This window comes from Oryctolagus cuniculus, chromosome 1 (assembly GCF_051225735.1).
Source record: "Oryctolagus cuniculus isolate XC-2025 breed Fujian yellow rabbit chromosome 1, ASM5122573v1, whole genome shotgun sequence".
NCBI lineage: Eukaryota > Metazoa > Chordata > Mammalia > Lagomorpha > Leporidae > Oryctolagus > Oryctolagus cuniculus.
In genome coordinates this window covers 149,046,022-149,073,094 of record NC_142867.1, presented here as the reverse complement: position 1 = coordinate 149,073,094, position 27,073 = coordinate 149,046,022, and the positions used below count along the sequence as shown (strand labels likewise).

General features: G+C 38.9%; 1 long non-coding RNA gene across 1 annotated transcript in view; it reads right to left on the bottom strand.

Moving 5' to 3' along the window:
• Window positions 1-7,461: 7,461 nt before the first annotated feature.
• The window catches only part of LOC149128694 (uncharacterized), a 172,283-nt gene continuing 152,671 nt past the window's right edge, over window positions 7,462-27,073 (bottom strand). Inside the window, exon 3 of the long non-coding RNA XR_016213479.1 lies at window positions 7,462-7,586. This is a non-coding gene — a long non-coding RNA (uncharacterized LOC149128694). The remainder of the gene's footprint in view (window positions 7,587-27,073) is intronic.

Sequence of the window (27,073 nt, the reverse complement as noted above, 5' to 3'; positions counted from 1 at the left end):
AAAGTTATTTTCTATGAATTCAGGTCAGTTGGCTTAGACGAATTGCATCCTAAGCCTCTAAGAGAACTTATAATGAAATCATTCAACATCATTCTTATTTTATGATAAATCTTAGAGAAGGGCAAAGGAGCCAGAAAACTGGAGAAAAGCCAGGGTCAGTCCCACTTCCTAAGTGGGACATTTTTGGTTTGGCACACAAACTACTGGAAGCGAGGATGAGTTACTGAAGGAATAGACCATGAGTACCCGGAAAAGGGAAGCCACTGTAAATTGTTTAAGCATTCCAGTCATGTTTTGCACTAGAAGGAGTACAAAACTTATCTAATCAGAAAAGCAGGACACAAAACTTATGTGGACCTCAGTAAATCAACTGACAATAAAGTAGTTCTCTTCCTATATCCTTTAATATAGAATAAAGAAATATGGGTTAAATGGTTAGAAAGATGATCAGTTTAATAGCTGGTGGAATTGGTATATCAAAGAGCAGTGACTAATAACTTGATATCAACCCAATAATAATGTTTACAGGTATTATGGGTTGGTTATCTCCCTGAAATAAATGATATACTAAAGTTTTATCCACCAGAATCTATGAGCATTGCTTTCTTTGGAACTAGGATTTTTATAAATGTTATCCTGTTGACATGAGGCTATTATGGTGGGTCATGGTGTAAGGTGATAGTTGTTCTGATAAGAAAAGGAAAATACCATGCAAAGGCAGAGTCACAGGGAGAGCACTATGAGACAACAGAGGCAGAAGCTGAAGTGCTAGGGCTGCAAATCAAGGAATGTCGAGGATGACCAGCAACCACTGGAAACTGGCAAGAAACAAGGAAGAATTCTCTCCTACAGGCTTCATGGCCCTGTCAACACCTTAATTTTGGGTTCCCACTCTCCAGAACTATAAATGAATAACTTCCTGTTGTATGTGACATTTGGTGACAGAAGCCCTAGGACACTAATGCCACAAGCAGATCCCAAGAACCAGAGTTCAACATTCCAAAAAAAATTGGAATGAAAGCACAGCAGACATGCTAAAAAAAAGAAAAAGGAGTAAAAATATTAAGAAAAATATGCTTAATTTAAAATAATAATATATAACTAATGTAAAGTCATTACCATTTTAAAATAAAACTATACTGTAAGTATATGTGGAAAGTATGTATTCAAAAATTTTATTTACCAAGAAAATCATTACTTGTCTTAATTTGTAGGCCATTTGGCCATTTTAATAAGCACAACTGGGGTAGTGTTTAGATTGAAATAAGACACGTAAAAGAGCTCTGAATAATGGGCCTGGTGCAAAGGCAAGTGATCAAAGGAAAAGTCTCAAAACGATGCCATTTTAAAGCATGAAGAAAGTGATAAAGTACAGTGACAGGAGTTTTGTGTGAAGAAAAACTCAAAGCTGGCACTATGCTGTCTGCAAATAGGGAAGAGGCATCTGTCTGCTTTTCCAAAAAGCTTAGTGAGCTTCAAGTCTCACACTCCTATTACTAACAAGGTACATCAAGTAAATGTGTTGTCCTCAGTTTGCATTGAGAATAAGAACATAACATGGCTAGTAATGTGAATGCAATATTAAATAAATTCTAGAACACCCTTTTCTCTAAATTTTAGTATCCCTACAATCAGCATTTGTCTTACAATCACTGAACGTCAAACAGCAGTCTTAAAGGAATTTTCCTTGACTGCTTGGACAAACTCAGACAGAGCTGTTCACATTTTTGTTCTTTGAGTTCAGTTATGGTCATTGCTAGTAGGTCACAGGTTGAGTTTAATTTAAATATCCTAAAACAGGTGAGCCTAGTGATTAAGATGCCCACATTTCACATAAGAGTTCTTGAGCTCAAGTCCCAACTCTGACTCCAAACTCCAACTTCCTGCCAATGAAAACCCTGAGTTTGCACAGTTGATGGCTCATATAGGTGATTCTCTGCTACACGAGTGTCAGATCTGAATTGCATTCCATGCTCCTGCATTTGACCCAGACAGGATAGGCATTTAGGGAGTGAACCAGCAGATGGGAGTCTTATCTGTCTCTCTCTCTCAAATAATTTTTTTAATTTTTTATATTTAGCAATGAAATGAAAATATTGCATATAAAGAAAACCACAGACAACAAAAATGGGTATCTTTAAGATTAGGGGAATTTTTCATGACAAGAATGACCACTTGTTTTTTTCCTTGCTAGGCAAACAATCAAATGCTTTACTAGATCTAAGGAAATACAGTTCATTTTGTTCTGTTCTGTTTCTTTTTCTGTTTGGATTAAATGCAAAAAAAATTTTTTTAAACACTTGCCTATCCCCTGCTAAGCAACACAGTTGAAAGCAAGAAGTACTTTTATAGTTCTTGAGATAAATGAAAGAATGTTCAAAATTTAAAAAGGCAGATATGACCCACTCAGGCATCAAATAGCACCAGTGATGCATTGTATTATAGTTTAATTGGCAGCATTTTTATTCTTAGTGGAATTTAATTAATGGTATATCTTATGATAATAATGTCTTAGATTAAAAATTATAGCAGTTTCTATTTACATAGAACTTGATAGTTTACATAGTGTTCTCACAAAGATTATTTTAATTGACCTCTATAGCATATGAAATAGGAGTAGGTCTATTTTATAAACATTAAACAGAGGAGATAATGGATGCTAAATAACTAACATGTTTAGAGTAATGTATTTAATATGTAACAAAACATACACATTTAATTCCTTTTTTGAAAATATTAGTAAAGATTTAGTGAAGGCAACATTTGCAATATATAAGATTTGATTAATGTTTATAGCCCTCATCTAAATTACTGTGAAACAGTGGTCTTTCCACTTTTTATTTGTTAAACATTATGGTTGGTGGTGCATGAAGCCTGTGATTATAAAGTAAATTGCAGTCCGGTGCAGCGGCTCACTAGGCTAATCCTCCACCTTGAGGCACCGGCACATCAGGTTCTAGTCCCGGTCGGGGCACCGGATTCAGTCGGGGCACCGGATTCAGTCCCGGTTGCCCCTCTTCCAGGCCAGCTCTCTGCTGTGGCCCGGGAAGGCAGTGGAGGATGGCCCAAGTGCTTGGGCCCTGCACCCCATGGGAGATCAGGAGAAGCACCTGGCTCCTGGCTTCGGATCAGCGCGATGTGCCGGCCACAGCGCGCCGGCTGTGGCGGCCATTGGAGGGTGAACCAACGGCAAAGGAAGACCTTTCTCTCTGTCTCTCTCTCTCACTGTCCACTATGCCTGTCAAAAAAAAAAGTAAATTGCAAGTATGTTTTTGCAAAAATTAGAAGAAAGAAAGAAAGAAAGAAAGAAAGAAAGAAAGAAAGAAAGAAAGAAAGAAAGAAAGAGAAAAGGAAGGGAGGAAGGGAGGAAGGGAGGAAGGGAGGAAGGGAGGAAGGGAGGAAGGAAGGAAGGAAGGAAGGAAGGAAGGAAGGAAGGAAGGAAGGAAGGAAGGAAGGAAGGAGAAAGAGAGAGAGAAAGAAAGAGAAAGAGAAAGAGAGAGAGAGATAGAGATGGATAATAGATTTAAGGAAGTAGGGAGGGATGTCTTATCTTCTTAGAACTGTATGTATGAAATAAATCAAATATGTTAACTTTATATTAATAAAAATCTTTAAAAATAAAGAAAAAAGTGACAAGCTAAATGAGCTGAAAATTTTAATTTCACAATTATAGTTTGAGATCTAACATAAAAATAATTCAGAAAAGCCTTGCCTTTTGATATTCCAAAGACAAACCAAGTGAATAAATATCTTTTCAAGGTCATTTTCATTAAACTTGATGAAAGGATTGGCTCAAAAAATAAATTTCTCCAGAAAGTTGTTGCAGGTAATACAAAATCAACTTTTGTTGTCCTTGGAAAGGATTAATAACTTAGTCATTTTATCTTCACTGAAACTAATGAAATTCTGAAATTGAATATTATTGACAAGATTTCATAATCTAAGCTCATACATTTACATGACTACAAACATGCTATTCAGTTTTCAAATATCTGTCTGAACTTTGAGGCAAAAATTAGGCTATTTAATATATTTTCTTGACAAAAAGCACATAAATATTGTGATCACTGAATTTAAAATACAATGAACAACTATGTTACCTTGTAGTCTCATATATTCTCAAGAATCTTTCTTTTTATTATACTGCAACTTAGGTTCTTTTTAAGATTTATTTTATTTATTTGAAGACACAGTTACAGTGAGAGAGAGAGAGGGAGAGAGGGAGGGAGAGACAGAGAGAAAGAGATCTTCCACCCACTGGCTCACACAGAAATGCCTGCAAGAATTGAACCTAGGCCATGTTAAAGTCAGGAGCCAAGAACTTCATCTGTGTCTCTGACATGGGTGCCAGGGCCCAAACACTTGGGCCATCTTCTGCTACTTTCTCAGGTGCATTAGCAGGAAGCTGGATCATAAGTGGAGCATCTGGTACATGAAAAGGCACCCATATGGGGGCTGGCATCACAGACAGTGGCTTTATCTGCTATGCCACAATACCAGCTTCTGCATCTTATTCTTTTTTTTTTTTTTTTTTGATAGGCAGAGTGTACAGTGAGAGAGAGAGAGAGAAAGGTCTTCGTTTACTGTTGGTTCACCCCACAATGGCCGCTGCAGCTGGCGCGCTATGGCCGGTGCACCACACTGATCCAAAGCCAGGAGCCAGGTGCTTCTCCTGGTCTCCCATGCGGGTGCAGGGCCCAAGCACTTGGGCCATCCTCCACTGCCTTCCCGGGCCACAGCAGAAAGCTGCCCTGGAAGAGGGGCAACTGGGACAGAATCTGGCGCCCTGACCAGGACTAGAACCCGGTGTGCTGGTGCCACAGGCAGAGGATTAGCCTATTGAGCCGCGGCGCCGGCCGCATCTTATTCTTGACAACAATCCTGTGAAGTGTCATCAACCCCATCAGCATCAGCAGCAATGGTAAAATCACCATCATGGTCATCAGAAGCATCAGAAGCAGTAGCATCACAATCTTCATCATTATTATCAATATCATCACCATCATCACCAGTAGCAGCAGCACAATCATCGTTGTCATCATCATCATTATCATCACCATTTGACTTAGAAAGAAACCAGGATTCACATCCATCTTATAACTTGTCCAAAGTCACTCCAGCAACAAGTGATAGAACTAGGACAAGAGTCTCTCTTCTGACTCCAAATCGCTAGGGCATCATTGGTTAGATCTTGAAATGAAAAAGGTAGAGAGTGAAATTGCTAGATCATATGTCATTGGTCAGTAAAGGCAGCCACTGATGCAATTTATTTGATCTTTATAAATAAATACTCTTACTAGTAAGAGAGAAAGAGGAACTCAGAGAGACAGATGGCCACTCATTTTATAATACTGTTTTGATTAAGTCCTGATTTCAGCCTATACACCTGATTATTGGTCTTCTCTTAGAACCTTAAACTTCATGGGACTTGCTACAACTTTGGATTGAGAGGTAAAATGGTCCTTAAATCTCCCTGTACAAATTACAAGTTGGATATCGATTTCTTTGTGTCAAATATATATGTAGTAGTAGAAAAGCTGAGTTATGTAGTATCTGTGTTGAATATTTGATGGGCTGCCTCTAAGATAAATGCACCATTTTTTATTCCCAGCTACAGTGTTACAAAGGTTCCAATTTCTGAAAATCCTTGTCACTGCAAGTAATTATGCTCTCTTGAAAACAGTCATCCTTATGGGTTTCAAGTGGTATCTCCTTGTGGTTTTGATTTGCATTTCCCTAGTGACCAATGACATGGAGCATATTTTCATGTATCTTTTTGCCACTTCTTCTACATCTTCTTTTAAAAATGTTAATTCAGATCCATTTCCCAGCTATTTGTTGTGGTAAAATATTCATAACACAAAATTTAATGTTTCAACCATTTTTAAGTGTACAATTCAGTGGGTTAAGTGCATTCACAATGTGTTTAATCACCAGTACAGTCTATTTCTAGAACCTTGTCTTCATCTCAAATGGAAACTCTGTACACATAAAACACTAATGCTCTGTTTCTACCTCACCAAAACCCCTAATAAACTATATTTTTATTCTCAATCTCTGCAAATTTGCCTATTCTAGATTTGTCCCATGAATTGAATCACACAATATTTAGCCTTTTGTGTTTGACTTATTTCACTTAGCATGATGCTTTCAGGGTTCAGGTATGTATCAGAATTTAATTTCTTTTTATGGCTGAACAATATTCCATTCCACGCATATTTCACATTTTGTTTATCCATTCTTTGTTGGTAGATCCTTGGATTGTTCCCACCTTTTGGTTGTCATGAGTAATGCTTCTGTGAACATTGGCATACAAGCATTTTACTCACTACTTTCAATTATCTTGGTTATATATCTAGGAGTGGAGTCAATGAATTATACACTACTTCTGTTTAAATTTTTGAGTAATTGTTCAACTGATTTCCACAATGGCTGCTCTATTTTATACCAACTAGTAATGCACAATGAATCCAACTTCTTCACATCTTCTCCAACACTTGTATCTTTCTTTTTCTTTATTTTTTTAGAATAGCCATTTTAATGTGTGAAGTGGTATCTAACTGTGACCAATGTTTGTTTTTATTGGGATTATTTTTCTATTTTATTATTGAATTTCAAGAGTTCTTTACACATTTTAGAAATACTTTTTGATCAGACATCTGATACCTATTGCTGATGCCCAGCATGACATTGACATTAGACTGAATCCCTTATAGTGGCTTCCATTTGGACATGTGCCAGGAACTCCACAGTGGAAGTGAAATTTACATGTGGGTGAATTTTTTTTGACTGAGTTTACTAAACAACCAGGGCAGCATACATATTTAGATTTAGAACAAACACAGCCTTATTATTCATCACATCCCCTGTACATATTATACCTGCACATCTTTTTCTTTCTTTTTTTTTTTTTTTTTTGACAGGCAGAGTGGACAGTGAGAGAGAGAGACAGAGAGAAAGGTCTTCCTTTGCCGTTGGTTCACCCTCCAATGGCCGCCGCGGCCAGCGCACTGCGGCCGGCGCACCGCGCTGATCCGATGGCAGGAGCCAGGAGGCAGGTGCTTTTCCTGGTCTCCCATGGGGTGCAGGGCCCAAGCACCTGGGCCATCCTCCACTGCACTCCCTGGCCACAGCAGAGGGCTGGCCTGGAAGAGGGGCAACCGGGACAGAATCCGGCGCCCCGACCAGGACTAGAACCCGGTGTGCCGGCGCCGCTAGGCGGAGGATTAGCCTAGTGAGCCGCGGCGCCGGCCTCTTTCTTTTTTTTTTAAGATTTGTTGCTTTAAGAAACATTCTCAAACCCAAGAACTGTCTTTAAAGTTCACAGCCACTTCCAATGGATGGAATTAAACACTGCCACTTGGTTATTAATCGTGAACTCTGAAACGGCACTTTTAGAAAACCACAGGGTTGTGGGAAATGATATTTTATTAAAAGCTGCAAAATATCTAAGCACAAAATGGGCAGGGGAGAGGAGAGAGTGATTATTTCTGTGAGTGACTAAGTGATGCTTTTCCATTTCCTTATCGCAGAACGTGTCAGGGCAGTACGAAAGATTCCCATTCAAATCGAGCACCACGGACAGCCTGGATGGAATACAAATAGATGCAGGAGAAGTGGAGCAGGGTTAGCGAAGTGTGCAGTTGGCGAGATTGATGTTGATACCCTTCACTGCCAAGTGAAATGCCAATAATGCTTGTATAGCATTTTGTGAGGGCAATGGGAGTATTGATTCCTGAGCAATAATAAAGAATGAAGCCGCTCTCTCAGGTATAAAAATATTGGCAACTGTTACAAAGAATTGACTCATAGGGGCCTGAGTGCTGGCCTATCTTAATACAAATAATTCAGGCTTCAGAAGGATTTCAAGAGCAGCCAGGCATGGTTTGCAGTCTCCAATTCTGCTATTAATTTACCTGCAGCTTTTTTGGGCCTCCCAGTGTATCAGCCAATTGGCCTTAGTAGGGTAGAAGCTAAATGGATTCCTGAGGTCTGATTGAGAGTTGGGACAAGAAAGAAAGGAAAAAGAAAGGAAAGGCAGAAAGACAGAAAGACTGTAAATTTTTTACAAAGACATTTTTGAAGTTACAGATGCTGTTTGTGTTTTTTCTGCAGATGAAGTAATGCATATGGCAGCCACCTAAGCAAAGAAACATTGTATATGATTTTAACACATTCCTGTTAAGGTTGTGATTTCCAAGAAAATTCTTTTATCCTATGGATTACAATGAGGTTTACATACTGAAACTAAAATGGAACACTTGCAAATGTGTGGAAGTATTGTAGTTAATGATATCATACACTTGGCAGGAAAGCTGACAAACACTCTAAAGTTTATGTAAAGCTAGAAAATTGATCAGACAGGGCTAGAATACCCAGAACCATAGCCAGCCATTCCTGAAAGAGAGGAAACCCTATAGAGGATCAAAATGAAATGTCTCAACTTTTGCAAAGCGTAAAAAAGGCCTGGTCTCACATGAACTCCACTTGGCCTAGGAATCTGCAATGTCTGTGAAATGATGAAATCATCAAAATACAGACTTATGATCCAAAGGGAAAGTCTCATGAAATGTACATTAAACACACACACACACACACACACACACACACACTGGTAATAAATCAAGATGCACTCTGGTTTAGGCCAAACTATTTCTTATAGCGGAAGGATGTTTTGAAAGAAAAAAAAAAAAAAAACCACCACAAACTCTGTTGATTGATCCAAGATGATTGAATAGGTTAAACACAAGCTGATGTTGGCCAGGGTAAGACACCAGAACAGGAGAGGAACCATGTTCACAGGGTACAGTTGGAGAGAAGTTTTTCACCGGGATGTCTACAGAAATAAGAGAGACTCCGTGGAACAGCAAGGACTGTGCAAACATGCAGCAGACACCAACAGTGACTCCTGCAGTCAGCAGGGACACCATCATCTCAGTCTGAGGTAAGAAGAACCTACAGCAGCCCCCAAGCCACTGGTGATCTTAACCTCACAGTCCCACTGATTTTGAGTCTAGTCTTTGGAGCTGGCAGGGGACAAAGTGCTTATACAACCCCATGAAGGGAGAGTACATTGATTTCTTCCCCTCTCCCCACCAAGGTACAAAACAGCCAGCAGAAAAGTAACATCTTACCAGAATAAGGGGAGTGACAGCTATTGTGGCCCACATATCACTGGTCAATTTTGTCTGAGGAATAAATTCTCAGAACCACTGACATTGGGTCTGAACTGGAGTGTTGGCAGGTGGGGAAGGGTGCTCACTTACTTCCATGAAGGGAGGGCATGTTGCTCCCTTTTCTTCACCCAACCAACCTCTGTCAAGCTTTAGGAATGGGGCAGTTCTCATCATGGGTGGAGAGGTTTGCAGGGCAGGGAGTGGATCCCCTGCACACCATGACTCTGGTCAGAGTTCTGTGGCCCCACCCTACCCAGTACATGTCTTGGGAAACTCCTGAAAAATTAGGCATTCCACTAAGCCATAGAGGTATATCTCAAAGAACAAAGCCTTCAGAAGAGATATCAACAAATGTTTCCACAGATGCATAAAAACAAGTGTAGAAATAAATGTAGAAATGAACAAGAGAAAAAATACAACTCCCCAAAGTAACAAAAACAGAACTTCAAAAGAAACAGAGAAAGATAATCAGCATGATGAAAGAATGTGAAGGCAGAAAACCTAATAGTAAAAGTACAAAGGAGTCCAAGAAAAACACTAGGAATACTTACAGGAAAATGGTAGGACCAAGTCATTGCTAGCAATAATAACCTTGAATGTAAATGGCCTAAAATCCCCAATTAAAAGATACGGACTGAGCAAGTGGATTAAAAAACAAGATCTATCTACATACTGCCTACAAGAAACACACCTCATCAACAAATATACACACAGTCTGAAAGTGGGAATAAGAGAAGGAGGAGGAAGAGGGGTGGGAGTATGGGTGGGAAGGCAGGCATGTTGGGAAGAAACACCATATACCTAAAGTTATAATTATGATGTGTATGAAGTTTGTAACTGTAAAGCTGTATAGTTCTTCATACATTCCTATGGACTTAATTCTAGGGGTATAGTTTAGAAACTTGCCATAGGACCCCAAGTCCCCTTAAGTCAGGTGGTAAAAATAGCATTTTAAGTGTTAAAGTGATCGTATGGATAGGATTAAGTAGTAAAGTAATCATATATAGGATTAAGTGTTAAAGTGATCATACAAATTAAGTGTTTGCTAGTAATAATAGAATTAAAAAGGAGAGAATGTTCCAAAATGGGAAGCAGTCCATTCAGTAGATTCATAGAATGACAATCACGTTAAGTAGTACTCTAACCTCAGAATCAGCTTTTAAGGCATTCTGGTCTGGCTGAAAAGCCCATGAGAACATTTCAGGCATAGAAACCCAAGACACTATGGCAAAAAGTGTCCTACATGAAGGACTTCTGTGAGACTCCAGTGGAAAGAAGTGGTCAGCAAAGAAGGATGTACGTTTCTCTGAAGGGAGGAGAGAAATTCTACTTTGCTTAGGGCCTTATCTACATACTGAAAGAGTTTGTGGATTCAAAAGGCTTCCCATAGCCTAGGCAGCTCATGTCAAGAGCCTTGGGTGATAAATGAGTGTTAATTGATAAATTAATAACAGGAGCCACTGTGCACTAACTTCCCATGCAGGACCTCTGTCCTCAAAGAATTTTAGTATAAGAGTTAATACTAAAACATGTTCTCAAAGATTTACTTCATTTTAGTGTGTGTAGTGGAGGATATTCTTATGTCTCATAAGTTATAGTCATGCCTAAGTGCTTGCAAAAGATGTATAATTCTTGGGTTCTTTTTTTTTTTTTTTAATCTTTTATTTAATGAATATAAATTTCCAAAGTACGTCTCATGGGTTACAATGGCTTTCCCCCCCATACCGTCCTTCCCACCCACCACCCTCCCCTTTCCCACTCCCTCTCCCCTTCCATTCACATCAAGATTCATTTTCGATTATCTTAGTATACAGAAGATCAGCTTAGTATACCTTAAGTAAGGATTTCAACAGTTTGTTCCCACACAGAAACATAAAGTGAAAAATAATAGATGATTTTTTTTTAAATGATGATGAAATCAGATCAGACCTATTGTCATGTTTAATCCCAGTGAGAGTCAAGTTGGGAATTGATAGTTTCTTCTTCTTTTTTTTTTTTTTTTTTTAACAGAAGATCAGTTTAGTGTACATTAAGTAAAGATTTCAATCGTTTGCACCCCCATAGAAACACAAAGTGAAATATACTGTTTGAGTACTCGTTATAGCATTAAGCCTCAGTGTACAGCACATTAAGGACAGAGATCCTACATGAGTAGTAAGTGCACAGTGACTCCTGTTGTTGACTTTACAAATTGACACTCCTGTTTATGGCATCAGTAATCTCCCTATGCACCAGTCATGAGTTTCCAAGGCTATGGAAGCCCCTTGAGTTCTCTGACTCTTATCTTGTTTAGACAAGGTCATAGTCAAAGTGGAGGTTCTCTCCTCCCTTCAGAGAAAGGCACCTCCCTCTTTGAAGACCTGTTCTTTCCACTGGGATCTCACTCACAGAGATCTTTTTGCCAGAGTGTCTTGGCTTTCCATGCCTGAAATACTCTCATGGGCTTTTCAGCCAGATCCGAGTGCCTTTAGGGCTGATTCTGAGGCCAGAGTGCTATTTAGGACATCTGCCATTCTATGAGTCTGCTGAGTATCTCACTTCCCATGTTGGATCACTCTCCCCTTTATTTATTCTATCGGTTAGTGTTAGCAGATACTAGACTTGTTTATGTGCTCCCTTTGACTCTTAGTCCTTTCATTATGATCAATTGTGAACTGAAATTGATCACTTGGAATAGTGAGATGGCATTGGCACATGCCACCTTGATGGGATTGAATTGGAATCCCCTAGTATGTTTCCAACTCTACCAATTGGGGCAAGTCAGCCCGAGCATGCCCCAAATTATACATCTCTTCCCTCTCTTATTCCCACATTTATGTTTAACAGGGATCACATTTCAGATAATTTTCAACACTTAAGAATAACTGTGTGATAATTACAGAATTAAACCAGTCATATTAAGTAGAACAGACAAAAAAAAAATACTATGAGGGATAATGTATTAAGTTGTCCATTAGCAGTCAGGGCTATGCTGATCAAGTCACCATTTCTCATAGTGTCCATTTCACTTCAGGAGGTTTCCTTTTTGGTGTTCAGTCAGTTGTCACCGATCAGGGAGAACATATGGTATTTGTCCCTTTGGGACTGGCTTAATTCACTCAGCATGATGTGTTCCAGATTCCTCCATTTTGTTGCAAATGACTGGATTTCGTTGTTTCTTACTGCGGTATAGTATTCTAAAGAATACATATCCCATAATTTCTTTATCCAGTCTACCATTGATGGGCATTTAGGTTGGTTCCAGGTCTTGGCTATTGTGAATTGAGCTGCAATAAACATTAGGGTGCAGACCGCTTTTTTCTTTATCAATTTAAACTCCTTTGGGTAAATTCCAAGGAGTGGGATGGCTGGGTCGAACGGTAGGGTTATATTCAGGTTTCTGAGGAATCTCCAGACTGATTTCCATAGTGGCTTGACCAGTTTGCATTCCCACCAACAGTGGGTTAGTGTCCCTTTTTCCCCACATCCTCGCCAGCATCTGTTGTTGGTAGATTTCTGTATGTGAGCCATTCTAACCGGGGTGAGGTGAAACCTCATTGTGCTTTTGATTTGCATTTCCCTGATTGCTAGTGACCTTGAACATTTTTTCATGTGCCTGTTGGCCATTTGGATTTCCTCTTTTGAAAAATGTCTATTGAAGTCCTTGGCCCATCTCTTAAGTGGGTTGTTGGTTTTGTTTTTGTGGAGTTTCTTGATCTCTTTGTAGATTCTGGTTATTAACCCTTTATCTGTTGCATAGTTTGCAAATATTTTTTCCCATTCTGTTGGTTGTCTCTTCACTCTCCTGACTGTTTCTTTTGCAGTACAGAAACTTCTCAATTTGATGCAATCCCAATAGTTGATTTTGGCTTTGACTGTCTGTGCCTCCCGGGTCTTTTCCAGAAATTCTTTGCCTGTGCCAATATCTTGAAGGGTTTCTCCAATGTTCTCTAATAACTTAATGGTGTCAGGACGTAGATTTAGGTCTTTAATCCACGTTGAGTGGATTTTTGTGTAAGGTGTAAGGTAGGGGTCTTGCTTCATGCTTCTGCACGTGGAAATCCAGTTTTCCCAGCACCATTTATTGAATAGACTGTCCTTGCTCCAGGAATTAGTTTTAGATCCTTGATCAAATATAAGTTGGCTGTAGATGTTTGGATTGATTTCTGGTGTTTCAATTCTGTTCCATTGGTCTATCCATCTGTTTCTGTACCAGTACCATGCTGTTTTGATTACAACTGCCCTGTAGTATGTCCTGAAATCTGGTATTGTGATGCCTCCGGCTTTGTTTTTGTTGTACAAGATTGCTTTAGCTATTCGAGGTCTCTTGTGCCTCCATATGAATTTCAGCATCATTTTTTCTAGATCTGCGAAGAATGTCTTTGGTATCTTGATTGGGATTGCATTGAATCTATAAATTGCTTTTGGGAGAATGGACATTTTGATGATATTGATTCTTCCAATCCATGAGCATGGAAGATTTTTCCATTTTTTGGTATCCTCTTCTATTTCTTTCTTTAAGGTTTTGTAATTCTCATCGTAGAGATCTTTAACGTCCTTGGTTAAGTTTATTCCAAGGTATTTGATTGTTTTTGTAGCTATTGTGAATGGGATTGATCTTAGCAGTTCTTTCTCAGTCATGGCATTACTTGTGTATACAAAGGCTGTTGATTTTTGTGCATTGATTTTATATCCTGCCACTTTGCCAAACTCCTCTATGAGTTCCAATAGTCTCTTAGTAGAGTTCTTTGGATCCTCTAAGTACAGAATCATATCGTCTGCAAAGAGGGATAGTTTGACTTCTTCCTTCTTGATTTGTATTCCTTTGATTTCTTTTTCTTGTCTGATGGCTCTGGCTAAAACTTCCAGAACTATGTTAAATAGCAGTGGTGAGAGTGGGCATCCCTGTCTGGTACCAGATCTCAGTGGAAATGCTTCCAACTTTTCCCCATTCAATAGGATGCTGGCTGTGGGTTTTTTATAAATTGCTTTGATTATATTGAGGAATGTTCCTTCTATACCCAATTTGCTTAGAGTTTTCATCATGAAAGGGTGTTGAATTTTATCAAATGCTTTCTCTGCATCAATTGAGATAATCATATGGTTTTTCTTCTGCAGTCTGTTAATGTGGTGAATCACATTGATTGATTTGCGAATGTTGAACCATCCCTGCATACCAGGGATGAATCCCACTTGGTCTGGGTGGATGATTTTCCTGATGTGTTGTTGTATTCTATTGGCCAGAATTTTATTGAGGATTTTTGCATCTATGTTCATCAGGGATATTGGTCTATAATTTTCTTTCAGTGCTGCATCTTTCTCTGGCTTAGGGATTAAGGTGATGCTGGCTTCATAGAAAGAATTTGGGAGGATTCCCTCTTCTTCGATTGTTCTGAATAGTTTGAGAAGAAATGGGATTAGTTCTTCTTTAAATGTCTGGTAGAATTCAGCAGTGAATCCATCTGGTCCTGGGCTTTTCTTTGTTGGGAGGGCCTTTATTACTGTTTCAATTTCTGTTTCAGTTATGGGTCTATTTAGGTTTTCGATGTCTTCATGGTTCAATTTTGGTAGATTGCATGTGTCCAGGAATCTATCCATTTCTGATAGGTTTTCCTGTTTGCTGGCATACAGGTCCTTGTAGTAATTTCTGATGATTCTTTTTATTTCTGTGGTGTCTGTTGTTACGTTTCCTTTTTCATCTCTGATTTTATTGATTTGGGTCTTTTCTCTTCTTTTTTTAGTTAGTTGGGCCAATGGGGTGTCAATTTTGTTTATTTTTTCAAAAAACCAGCTTCTCGCTTGGCTGATTTTTTGTAATGTTTTTTTGGATTCAATCCTGTTAATTTCTTCTCTGGTTTTAATTATTTCTCTTCTCCTACTAGATTTGGGTTTGGTTTGCTGTAGTTTTTCTAGGTCCTTGAGGTGCGCTGAAAGCTCATTTATTTGGTACCTTTCCAATTTCTTGATATAGGCACCTATTGCTATAAACTTGCCTCTCAATACTGCTTTTGCTGTATCCCATAAGTTTTGATATGTTGTGTTGTTGTCTTCATTTACTTCCAGAAAGTTTTTGATTTCTCTTTTGATTTCTTGAATGACCCAGTGTTCATTCAGGAGCATGTTGTTCAGTCTCCATGTGTTTGCATACTTTCTGGGGTTTCCTGAGTTGCTAATTTCCAGCTTCATCCCGCTGTGGTCTGAGAAGCTGCATGGTATGATTCTAATTCTTTTAAATTTGCTGAGACTTGCTTTATGGCCTAGTATGTGATCAATCCTAGAGAAGGTTCCATGCGCTGCTGAGAAGAATGTGAAGTCTGTAGATGTAGGGTTGAAAGTTCTGTAGATATCTGTTAGATCCATTTGGGCAACAGTGTCAATTAAATCTGCTGTTTCCTTGTTGATCTTCTGTCCGGATGATCTGTCTATTTCTGAGAGTGGAGTATTGAAGTCCCCCAGTACTATTGTATTGGAATCTAAATCTCCCTTTAAGTCCCTTAACATATCTTTTAAATAGACCGGTGCCCTGTAATTAGGTGCATATACATTTATAATAGTTACATCTTCCTGTTGAATTGAACCCTTAATCATTATATAGTGTCCCTCTTTGTCTCTCTTAACAGTTTTTGTATTAAAGTTTATTTTGTCTGATATTAATATGGCTACACCTGCTTTTTTTTGGTTTCTGTTGGCATGGAATATCTTTTTCCAACCTTTCACTTTCAGTCTGCATGCCTCTTTGTTAGAGAGATGTGTTTCTTGTAGGCAACAAATAGTTGGGTTGTGTTCTGTGAGCCAGTCAGCCAAACGGTGTCTTTTAACTGAAGAATTCAGACCATTAATGTTCAATGTGACAATTGATACGTAGTGACTTTGCCCTGCCATTTTCCCGGAAATATTTTCTAGTATATGCTTTGAGCTTCCCATGCTCTTTTACTGGTAGGTGTTCTTCCTTTCCCTTCTTTCATATTGATGGCCGTGTTTCTGTGTTTCTGAGTGTAGCACATCTTTAAGTATCTTTTGCAGGGCCGGACGAGTGGCCACAAAGTCTTTCAATTTCTGTTTGCTATGAAAGGTCTTTATTTCACCTTCATTCACAAATGAGAGCTTGGCAGGATATAATATTCTGGGCTGGCAATTTTTCTCTCTTAGCACCTGTGCTATGTCTCGCCATTCCCTCCTAGCTTGTAGGGTTTCTGATGAGAAGTCAGCTGTGAGTCTGATTGGAGATCCTCTGAGAGTAATCTGACGTTTCTCTCTTGCACATTTTAGGATCTTTTCTTTATGTTTCACTGTGGTAAGTTTAATTACCACGTGTCGTGGTGAGGATCTCTTTTGGTCATGTTTATTGGGGGTTCTATGAGCTTCCTGTACTAGGATATCTCTGTCCTTCTCCAAACCTGGAAAGTTCTCTGCTAGTATCTCACTAAAAAGGCCTTCCAATCCTTTCTCTCTCTCCATGCCTTCAGGAACTCCTAGAACTCGAATGTTGGTTTTTTTAATAGTATCCTGTAGATTCCCAACAATATTTTTCAGGTTTCTAATTTCCTCTTCTTTTCTTTGGTTTGACTGTATGTTTTCCTGTGCTCTATCTTCTAAGTCCGATATTCTCTCTTCTGCTTCACCCATTCTGTTTTTAAGGCTTTCTAATGTGTTTGTCATTTGATCTATTGAGCTCTTCATTTCATTTTGATTTCTCTTGACTATTACACTTTCCTGTTCTACTAGTTTCTGAGTTTCATTTTGACTCTTCCTTAAAATTTCATTTTCACGAGAAAGATTTTCAATCTTGTCCATTAAGGATTTCTGTAGTTCAAGGATTTGCTTTTGAAAACTTCTAAATGTTCTTATCATAAATTTTTTGAAATCCGTATCTTGCATTTCTTCTATCTCATCATCTTCATATTCTTGGCTTGGGGTGTTTTGCTTATTTGGAGGCATCATAGTGTCATCGTTGATCTTGCTCCCTCTATTTCTGTGTTTGTTACTCGGCATAGTTAATTCTTCTTGCGTCACTGTGCGCTTTTTTTTTTTTTTCTTTTCTTTTTTTTTTATACTGTGTCCGTGTTAAGTGGACTGCCTGCTGTTGGAGAAGCCTTGGAGGCTTGAGATGGGTGCGGCCTGAGAGCTCTGCCTGGTTCTTCCTGGTTAAGGGTGTGCAAAGGTGACACCCTCAGGTTATGCGTGGTAAATCTCTCTCTTTTTATTTATTTATTTTATTTTATTTATTCAGGGGGTAAGTAACACTGCAGGGCAGGGCTGTGCAGAATTGATGGTATTTAGCTTCCAGTCTTTGGCTCCTCTGGACTCCCACTGGGTTGCCTAGGCTACTGAATTGTAGTGACTCAGTTCCTTAACTCTCCCCCATTGATATGTAAATCCAAAGAGGAGGCCTGCTCTTTGTCTCTTGGGAATTCTTCAAGTCTTGAGGCCTTGTAACCTTTGCAAGGTTAGGGGGAAGAGAAACCCCGAAGCTTTTTTTTTTCCTTCTTTCCGGTAGTGAGTTTGCTGCACTTTCCGGCCCCCCTCTAGATTCTGACCCCCGTTTCCCCACCAATGTCTCGGGTTATTGAGCTCACCTCCCCTTCCAGCGCCGATGTGTGGACTCGGAGCCCTGAGTGTCCCAAATCTCCCCGCTGTTTTCTGTGTGGCATGCACTCTCCTTGGAGCACTGTCGCGCAGACCCTGGGGCTTCTGCGGCTGGGTCCCGCGACTTGGCTTCCGCGAGGTGGGCGACCTTGTTCTCCCAGTAGGTCCTCCGATTCACGCCTGCTCCATTCAGAAGGGTTTCCCCTTGGCTGTAAATAGTTATTTGGGCTGACGGGAACAGTTGCTCCTCAGTGTTTGGAGTGCCACGCTTTTCACCTGCACTCGACCGGACCCGGCCGGGGACAGCGACAGCCACAAGATCCAGCAGCGCCCTCCCGAGGGCAGGCAGTGCGGGCCAATTCTTGGGTTCTTTGTTAAAGTTAATTAAGTTTTTCAAAAAAAAAAAAAGAATGTTTAAAAAAAGAAGTGAAAAAAGAAGTTACTCCATGCAAACAGAAATCAAAACTAAGCAGGAATAGCCATCCTAGTATTACACAAAATAGACTTGAAGACAAAAAGCAGTTAAGAGACACAGAAGGGTGTTATATAATGATTAAGGAATCAATTCAACAGAAAAATTTCACTGTATTAAATGTATATACATGCAATGCTAGGACACCTGGCTATTTAAAACAACATTAAAGGATCTAAAATGAGACATAGGGTCAAGTAAATAACAATGTTGTCATCAATACCCAATTTTCATCAATAAACAGTTCAACCAGACAAAAATCAACAAAGAAACAATAGAGCTAATATACACTATTGACCAAATAGATCTAATTGATATCTAAAGAATATTTCATGCCACAGCTACAGGGTACAAACTTTTTTCATCAGTGTATGGAACATTCTCTAGGATCGACCATATGTCAGGCCAAAAAAAGAAGTTTCAAAAGATTAAAACAAATTGAAATGTACCTTTTCTGACCACAATGGAATGAAGCTGGAACTTAAAATAAGAACTACAGAAAATATGTAAACATAGGGAGACTGAATAACATACTCTATAACGAATACTGCATCTTAAATTAAAAGGAAAATAAAAAAAATTCCTATAAATGAATGAAAATAACAACACAACATATCAAAACTTATGGGATGGGACTGGCACTATGGCACAGTAGGTTAATCCTCTGCCTGCGGCGCTGGCATCCCATAAAGGTGCCGGTTCTAGTCCCGGTTGCTCCTCTTCCAGTCCAACTCTCTGGCCTAAAAAGGCAGTGGAAGATGGCCCAAGTGCGTGGGCCCCTGCACCCACATGGGAAGACCGGGAGGAAGCTCCTGGCTTTGGATCAGCACAGCTCTGGCTGTTTCGGCCTTTGGAGAGTGAACCAACGGAGGGAATACCTTTCTCTCTGTCTCTCCCTCTCACTGTGTGTAACTCTACCTCTCAAATAAATAAATAAAATCTTTAAAAAAAAAAACTTATGAGATGCAACATGTTAAGAGGAAAGATTGTATCAGTTAGGGTTCATATTAAGAAATTGAGGGCTGGCACCACGACTCACTAGGCTAATCCTCCACCTGTGGCGCCGGTACTCCAGGTTCTAGTCCCGGTTGGGGCACCAGATTCTGTCCTGGTTGCTCCTCTTCCAGTCCAGCTCTCTGCTGTGGCCCAGGAAGGCAGTGGAGGATGGCCCAAGTGCTTGGGCCCTGCACCCACATGGGAGACCAGGAGGAAGCACCTGGCTCCTGGCTTCAGATCAGCGCAGCGCGCCAGCCGCAGCAGCCATTTGGGGGTTGAACCAACAGAAGGAAGAACACTATGAGAAACGATGACTTGATTAGCCCTCACCCTGACTGTTGATGAGCAACTTAATATGTTATCCCTCTTAGTATTTTTTTTGTTTGTTCTACTTAATATTATTGGTTGAATTCTGTAATTAATACACAGTTATTCTTAAGTGTTGAAATTTAACTGAAAAGTGATCCCTGTTAAACATAAGAGTGGGAATAAGAGAGGGAAGAGATGTACAATTTGGGACATGCTCAAGCTGACTTACCTCAAACGGTAGAGTTAGAAACATACCAGGGGATTCCAATTCAATCCCATCAAGGTGGCATGTACCAATGCCATCTCACTAGTCCCAGTGATCAATTTCTGTTCACAATTGATCATAATGATAGGACTAAGAACCAAAGGGATCACATAAACAAGACTAGTGTCTGCAAATACTAGCTGATAGAATCAAAAAGGGAGAGAACGATCCAACATGGGAAGTGAGATACACAGCAGACCCATAGAATGGCAGATGTCCTAAACAGGACTCTGGCCTCAGAATCAGCCCTGAAGGCATGCGGATCCAGCTGAAAAGCCCATGAGAGTATTTCAGGCATGGAAAGCCAAGACACTCTGGGAAAAAAAAAAAAAAAAAACTAAATGAAAGATCTCTGTGAGTGAGATCCCAGTGGAAAGAACAGGTCTTCAAAGAAGGAGGTACCTTTCTCTGAAAGGAGGAGAGAACTTCCACTTTGACTATGACCTTGTCTAAATATGATCAGAGTCAGTGAACTGAAAAGGCTTCCATAGCCTTGGCAGCTCATGACAAGAGCCTAGGGTGATTACTGATGCCATAAACAAGAGTGTCAATTTGTTAAGTCAACAACAGGAGTCACTGTGCACTTACTCCTCATGCAGGATCTCTGTCCTTAATGTGCTGTACATTGTGATTTAATGCTATAACTAGTACTCAAACAGTATTTTTCACCTTGTGTTTCTATGTGGGTGCAAACTGATGAAATCTTTACTTAATGTATGCTAAACTGATCTTCTGTATATAAAGAGAATTGAGAATGAATCTTGATGTGAATGGAATGGGAGAGGGAGCAGGAAATGGGAGGGTTGCGGGTGGGAGGGAAGTTATGGGGGGGAGAGCCATTGTAATCCATAAGCTGTACTAAGGAAATTTATATTCATTAAATAAAAGTTTAAATATATAAAAATAAAAGGACCTTAAAAATATTGGTGATATATACTTTCAATTTACTTTTATAATCACAAACTTAATCTTCCACTAAATAAATAATTCAACAAGTAGTATTAGGTAGAAAGACTCCTGTTCCCACATGAGTTTAGGCGGAGGCTATAAACAATAATCAAATCTCAAGTTGTCAATTTGAGTTGTACACATTACTTTTTTGTATCAGAGAAAACATATGATACTTGCATTTTTGGTATGGCTTTATCTCAGTAAACATAACAGCCTCCTATTGCATCTACTTTATTGCAAAAGACAGGATTTCATTCTTTTTTATGGCTGAGTATTATTCCATCATGTGTATCAACTGTCATCAGTTGATAGACATCTGGGTTGATTTCATATCTTAGCTGCTGTGAATTGATGTGCTATAAACATGGGAATACAGATAACTTTGGAATATGCTGATTTCACTTCATTTGGGTCAATTCCAGGAGTGGAATGACTATGTCGTATGGTAGGTCAATTTTCAGATTTTTCAGGGATCTCAATATTGTCTTCCATAACGGTTTTACTAATTTACATTCTTACCAAGAATGATTTAAGGTACTATTATCTCCATATCATAACCAACGTTTGTTAATTTTTTGATTTTTGGGTGATAGCCATTCTAACTGGGGTGAGGTGAAACCTCATTGTGGTTTTTATTTGCATTTCCCTAAATCTAGTGATCCTGAGCATCTTTTCTTGCGTCTATTGGTCATTTGTATTTCATGCTTTGAAAAATGCCTGATCATATCCTTAGCCCATTTGTTAATTGAATTGTTTGTGCTGTTGCTGAATTTCTTGAGCTCCTTATATATTCTGGATATTCATCCATTATCAGATGTTTAGTTTAGAAATATTATCTTCCAATCTGTTGGTTGCCTCTTTACTTGCTTGAATGTTTCCATTGCTGTACAGAAGTTTCTTCACTTGATGTAGTTCTTTTTGCCTATTTTTCCTTCTATTGCATGTCTTCTGGGATCTTATCCAAGAGATCTTTGCCTACCAGTATCTTGCAGGATTTCCCTTATTTTTTCCTCGAGTGATTTGATTGCTTCAGGTCTTAGGTTTAGATGTTGATCCATTGTATTTTAACTTCTCTATCCCTGTAAGTTAAGGGTTTTGTTTCATACTTTTGCATGTGGAGATCTGATTTTCCCAACACCATTTGTTGAAGAGATCGTCCTTTCTCCAGGGTATGATTTCAGCTTGTTTGTCAATGATGGGTTGTAGATATGTGGATTAATTTCTGGCATTTCTAATTTGTTGCATTGGTCCACATCTCTACTTTTATACCAATACCAGGCTGTTTTGATTATAACTACTCTGTAATATGCCTTGAAATCTGGTATTGTGATGTCTCCATTTGTTCTTATTGTTTAAGATTGCTTTAGCTATTTGGGTTGTCTTATTTTTCCTTTTGAGATTTAGGTTTGTTTGTTTGTTTGTTTGTTTTCTAAATGTGAGAAAAATGTTCTTGTTATTTGGATTGGGATCACGTTAAATATGTAACTTGCTTTGGGTAGTATGGATATTTTGGTGATATTAATTCTTCTAATTCATAAACATGAAATTTTCTTCCATTTTTTTGTGTCTCTATTTTATTCCTTAATGTTTTGTAATTTTCATTATAGAGATCTTTCACATTATTGGTTAAGTTTATCCCAAGGTATTTAAAATTTTTCATAGCTATTTTTATCTTACAAGTTCTTTCTCAGCATAGCATTGTTTGTGTATACAAATGCTGTGATTTTTGAGTGTTGATTTTATGTCTTGCAACTTTGCCAAACTCTCTTATGATTTCTAATAATCTCTTAGTGGAGTCTTTTGGTTCCCCTGTGTATAGGATAATGTCATCTGCAAAAAGGGATAATTTGACTTCTTCTTTTCTAATTTTTATACGTTTGATTACTTTTTCATGCCTAATGGCTCTGGCTAAATCTTCCAAAACTATAGGGAATCGTAATGGTGATAGTGGACATCCTTGTGTGGTTCTGGTTATTATGGGAATGCTTCTAGTTTTTCCCCAGTCAATGTGGTTTTGTCATATATTGCCTTAACTGTGTTAAGCTATACAGGTATATTCCTTTTATTCCCAATATGCGTAAGATTATTTTTTCTAATCATGAGAGGATGTTGCATTTTATCAAATATTTTCTCTGCATGTACTTAGGTAATCATGTGCTTTTTATTCTTTTTGTTAATATGATGTATCAGATTTATTGATTTGCAAATGCAGAATCTTCCCTGTATCCCAGGGGTAAACGCATTGGTCCAGGTGGATGATCTTTTTAATGTGTTGCTTGATTTAATTAGCCACTGTTTTCTTAATGAATTTTGCATCTGTGTTTATCAGTGGTATTGGTGTTTATTTCTCTTCCTTTTTTGTATCTTTTTCTCGTTTTAGAATTAAGGGGATTCTTGCCTCATTGAAGAAAATTGGGAGGATTCCCCCCTTTCAATTGTTTTGCATAGTTTAAGAATTGGGATTAGTTCTTTAAAAATTTGGTAGAATTCAGCAGTGAAGCCATCTAATACAGGGCTTTTTTTTTATTTGGAAGGTCTTTATTGCTGATTGAATCTCTGTCTTTGCTATTGGTCTACTTAGTGTTTCTGTGTCTTTCTGCTTCTGTTTTGGTAAATTGTATGTGTCCAAAAATCTATCCATTTCTTTAGAAAAACGTGTGGTTTTCTAAAAGTGCCATTTCAGAGTTCACCATTAATAACCAGTTTGTTGGCATATAGCTGTCTGTAGCAATTACAGGTGGTTCTCACTTATTTCTGTGGTGGCCATTGCAATATTTCCTTTATCATCTCTACTTTTATTAATTTGGATATTCTCTCATTTTTGATTAATTGGGCCAATGGTTTATCAGGCTTTTTTTTTTTTTTTTTCAAAAAATCAACTCTTCATTCCACTGATCATTTGTATTTCATTTTGATTTCAAAGTTGTTTCTTTATTTTCTAACTTTTATTGTTTCTTTTTTTCTACTTATTTTGTGTTTGGTTTGTTCTTATTTTTCTAGGTCCTTGAGATGCATTATTAGATCATTTATTTGATGCCTTTCCAATTTCTTTTTTTTTCTTTTTTTAACTTTTATTAATAAATATAAATTTCCAAAGTGTAGCTTATAGATTACAATGGCTTCCCCCCATAACGCCCCTCCCACCCACAACCCTCCCCTTTCCCACTCCCTCTCCCATTCCATTCACATCAAGATTCATTCTCAATTCTCTTTATATACAGAAGATCAGTTTAGCATACATTAAGTAAAGATTTCAACAGTTTGCTCCCACACAGAAACATAAAGTGAAAAATACTGTTTGAGTACTAGTTATAGCATTAAATCTCAATGTACAGCACATAAGGACAAAGATCCTACATGAGGAGTAAGTGCACAGTGACTCCTGTTGTTGACTTAACAAATTGACACTCTTGTTTATGGCATCAGTAATCACCCTAGGCTCTTGTCATGAGCTGCCAAGGCTATGGAACCCCCCTGAGTTCACCAACTCTGATCATATTTAGACAAGGCCATGGTCAAAGTGGAAGTTCTCTCCTCCCTTCAGAGAAAGGTACCTCCTTCTTTGAAGACCTGTTCTTTCCACTGGGATCTCACTCACAGAGATCTTTCATTTAGGGTTTTTTTTTTTTTCCCAGAGTGTCTTGGCTTTCCATGCCTGAAATACTCTCATGGGCTTTTCAGCTGGATCCGCATGCCTTCAGGGCTGATTCTGAGGCCAGAGTCCTGTTTAGGACATCTGCCATTCTATGGGTCTGCTGTGTATCTCACTTCCCATGTTGGATCGTTCTCTCCCTTTTTGATTCTATCAGCTAGTATTTGCAGACACTAGTCTTGTTTATGTGATCCCTTTGGTTCTTAGTCCTATCATTATGATCAATTGTGAACAGAAATTGATCACTGGGACTAGTGAGATGGCATTGGTACATGCCACCTTGATGGGATTGAATTGGAATCCCCTGGTATGTTTCTAACTCTACCGTTTGAGGTAAGTCAGCTTGAGCATGTCCCAAATTGTACATCTCTTCCCTCTCTTATTCCCACTCTTATGTTTAACAGGGATCACTTTTCAGTTAAGTTTCAACACTTAAGAATAACTGTGTATTAATTACAGAATTCAACCAATAATATTAAGTAGAACAAACAAAAAAAATACTAAGAGGGATAACGTATTAAGTTGTTCATCAACAGTCAGGACAGGGCTGATCAAGTCACCATTTCTCAAAGTATTCATTTCACTTTAACAGGTTTCGTTTTTGGTGCTCAGTTAGTTGTCACCTACCAGGGAAAACATATGATATTTGTCTCTTTGGAACTGGCTTATTTCACTCAGCATAATGTTTTCCAGATTCCTCCATTTTGTTGCAAATGACCGGATTTCATTGTTTTTTTGCAGTCTGAGGAATCTCCAGACTGACTTCCATAGTGGCTTCACCAGTTTACATTACCACCAACAGTGGGTTAGTGTCCCTTTTTCCCCACATCCTCGCCAGCATCTATTGTTGGTAGATTTCTGAATGTGAGCCATTCTCACTGGGGTGAGGTGAAACCTCATTGTAGTTTTGATTTGCATTTCCCTGATTGCTAGTGATCTTGAACAGTTTTTCATGTGTCTGTTGGCCATTTGGATTTCCTCTTTTGAAAAATGTCTATTGAGGTCCTTGGCCCATCTCTTAAGTGAGTTGTTTGTTTTGTTGTGGAGTTTCTTGATTTCTTTGTAGATTCTGGTTATTAACCCTTAATCTGTTGCATTTTTTGCGAATATTTTTTCCCATTCTGTCGGTTGCCTCTTCACTTGTCTGTTTCTTTTGCAGTACAGAAACTTCTCAATTTGATGCAATCCCAAATGTTAATTTTGGCTTTGACTGCCTGTGCCTCTAGGGTCTTTTCCAGGAAGTCTTTGCCAGTGCCAATATCTTGCAGGGTTTATCCAATGTTCTCTAATAATTTGATGGTGTTGGGTCGTAGATTTAGGTCTTTAATCCATGCTTAGTGGATTTTTGTGTAAGGTGTAAGGTAGGGGTCTCGCTTGATGCTTCTGCACGGGAGATCCAGTTTTCCAAGCACAATTTATGAATAGACTGTCCTTACTCCAGGAATTGGTTTTAGGTCCTTGATCAAATATAAGTTGGCTTTAGATGTTTGGGTTGATTTCTGGTGTTTCTATTCTGTTCCATTGGTCTATCCATCTGTTTCTGTACCAGTACCATGCTGTTTTGATTACAGCTGCCCTGTAGTATGCCCTAAAATCTGGTATTGTGATGCCTCCAGCTTTGTTTTTGTTGTACAAAATTGCTTTAGCTATTTGAGGTCTCCTGCATCTCCATATGAATTTCAGCATCATTTATCCAGATCTGAGAAGAATGTCTTTGGTATCTTGATTTGTTTTGCATTGAATCTATAAATTGCTTTTGGGAGAATGTCACAAATATTAAAAGAAAATTAAGAGAAGCTGGCACTGTGGCGTAGAAGGTAAAGCCACCGCCTGCAGTGCCGGCATTCCATATAGGCACCAGTTCCAGTCCCGGCTGCTCCACTTCTTTTTTTTAAGATTTTATTTATTTATTTGACAGGTAGTGTTACAGACAGTGAGAGATAGAGAGAGAGAGAGAGAGAGTGAGTGAGAGAGAGAGAGAGGAAGGTCTTCCTTCCGTTGGTTCACTCTCCAAATGGCCGCAACGGCCAGAGCTACGCCGATCCGAAGCCAGAAGCCAGGTGCTTCTTCCTGGTCTCTCATGTGGGTACAGGTGCCAAGGACTTGGGCCATCCTCCACTGCTATCCCAGGCCATAGCAGAGAGCTGGACTGGAAGAAGAGCAACCTGGAGTAGAACCGGTGCCCATATGGGATACCAGCGCCGCAGGCAGAAGATTAACCTAATGCGCCATTTCACCAGCCCCTGCTCCACTTCTGATCCAGATTTCTGCTATGGCCTGGGAAAGCAGTGGAGGATGGCCCAAATCCTTGTGCCCCTGCACCCGCGTGGGAGACCTGGGGTGGGGAGGCTCCTGGCTTCAGATAGGTGCAGCTCTGGCCTTAAGGAAGGAGGGATGGAGAGAAGGAGAATGGGAAGTATTATAATTTTCTTAAAATTGTATATATGAAGATCATGAAATATCTTCTCATTATATAAATAAATCAATGAATGAATAAATAAATAAGATGTTGATTCATTATAATAAAATTTATTCCTTCTAAGATATTCTTTCATTTTCTTCAAAATTTGTTAATTCATGAAGAATTTTGTTGGTTGGTTTTATCCTTGTGAGTTAGCTCTCAAGCACTCCTAGAGATACATGTGTAACTATTATTAAAATAAGGAGGATTAAAAGACACCAGAATT